Genomic DNA, 2,161 nt, shown 5'->3' on the forward strand with positions numbered 1-2,161 from the left:
ACTGTGTATTTCTATGGGGTAAGAAAAAGCATTGTCTCAATAGCCCTCTAACTGTTTAGGGAGGCAAATTACCATTTCTTGAAATGTACATAATATTATAATAGTTATTGGCTAAGCAGTAATTCATGAAAATCCATTTATATAAGACAAATAACAGCAACAGAGAGCCATAAAGCCCTACATGTACTAAAGAAAACAAGTTTGGAAATATTTAAACTGTTTTCCTACCTCTACACTGGTTTAACCACATCAAGTGAGAGTAACAGCCAATAAAGAAAAGTGTCCAGAATTCAGCTTCCATAGCATGCCTCAGCCATTTCAGCTAAGACTATTTTTTTAGTGACAAACCAAAAAAAAATGATGAAAGTAGCATTTACTTTGTTGGAAATAAAAAATTAAAGTGCTGCTGATTTCATAAAATACTTGAAACCAATTTTGTTTTTATAATAAAATGACATTTATCTTTTTTTAAGTTTTAATTATCATTTTTGCTGTTAAAAAATCAAAGTCATGTCAACCTTTAGGGATAAACTTTGGGGTATTTAAAATAACATGTTTGGAAAACTGAACCACATTTTTAATTGCCAGCATTATGCTTTGTTCTTGGTAGAATCATCTTTTTACATGCCAATTATAAACCTCGGCCATATTGACTTCTGTGGTAGTAAACTGATCTCGAAGAAAATCAAGATCTTCCTCAGGAGAATCAAGATTCTTCATGGCAGTCAATAAATTCCTTTCCAACAATGCCTGAGCTTCATCAATATCATATTCAAGCATTACATGAGCCCCCAACCACAGACACTTTATCAGTAGGAGGAACTGAGGCATTGCAATACAGGTTATCTGCCGGTAAGAATCTAGTCTCTAGTGAACTGGTGAACTCTTTTTTCTTCTGCATGTATTTTAGAATTTCTAAAGTTTGCTTAATTTCAGGAATCTGACCTTTTAGCCTCCTTTTCTTTTGAGCAAGGTTGAGTTCCAAAAACTTACACTTCTGGTACTGTTCATCCAGCTTCTTTAGTACTGTATCTGCAGTCTCATTCCCAGGCTGTTTCATGAAGGAATCTACATCTTCCACAAATCCGGCCTCAGGAATCCCTAGGTGGAGCCGCTGCCTGTTCCCTGTGGCCACTTCTAAGCCACAAATGTCCTCATGGCCGTCCTCTTGGGGAAGCCATAACAGCACTTTTAAATGAACAGAAAGCTTCTTTTTCTCACTAAATGGATAACTTTATAAATGAAAAATGAATCATGCTTCTTTATACATCTAGGAAGTAGCTTAGCCCTTGCTAAGAATGCTTAAAAAGAGAAATATATTTGATTTTCAATGTAATATTCTTTACATCATGCCATTTTTGTGTCTAACTCTCCCTAGCAAGTAGTGGCAAATTCCATCCATAGGGTAATCTACCTTCTAACCTCTGCGCTTAGCTTTAGCCTTGCAGCCTAACAGGACAGGCAACAGAAATTGGCTTTCCTCTCTGCTGACCAGACCTATGTCCCACTTCTCCCTGTACAGTCACTGCTACAAACACATTAACACAGAGACACACATACACTTTTGTGTTTAATTATGAAAATCTTTATTCTGCATAAAGGTATCTAGAAAATAAGTCTTCTTTTGTGGGGATAGTTACTTTAGAAAGTCCTGAGCTTGAGTGTGTACCCTTTGCAGGTAGGAAGCCCAAATCTTAGATAAGGTATTATACCCTCACTGGATGGAATCACTGAATTATATTTAATGGGGACAAGTGGCATTGAGGCAATCAACTTCTTGTTTAGGGTGGCCTTGTCAAGTGTATAGGAACATTTCAGGGAGCAGCAGCTCTTTATTTGGGTGATTTACTCCTGACTTTACCAACATGCCTGCTTGATATACAGCAGGAAACAGAACAGATTTTCCTAATGATGCTTTCTAATGATTAACTTACATTTTACTGGGATAACTATAGACTTCCTTCTATTACCTGTCCATAAGCTAATCAGTTTAATCTAATCTTTTTCTGAAGGATAAAGTGACCTGTTCAAAGGCACCAATATTTTTTGGGAAGAGCTAATTTGGGGAGCCCAGTGTTCCTATTTCCTAGTATACTGACTTTTTGAATTTAATGCCCTGTGCACTGTTATTGATACTAAGAAATCTGAAGTGTTTTTTTTT

General features: G+C 36.3%; 1 pseudogene; it reads right to left on the reverse strand.

Moving 5' to 3' along the window:
- Positions 1–419: 419 nt before the first annotated feature.
- On the reverse strand, positions 420–1,228 carry LOC102726394 (prefoldin subunit 3 pseudogene; annotated as a pseudogene).
- Positions 1,229–2,161: the final 933 nt, after the last annotated feature.

Source organism: Leptonychotes weddellii, chromosome 1 (genome assembly GCF_054177405.1).
Source record: "Leptonychotes weddellii isolate Sample4059 chromosome 1, ASM5417740v2, whole genome shotgun sequence".
Taxonomy (NCBI): domain Eukaryota; kingdom Metazoa; phylum Chordata; class Mammalia; order Carnivora; family Phocidae; genus Leptonychotes; species Leptonychotes weddellii.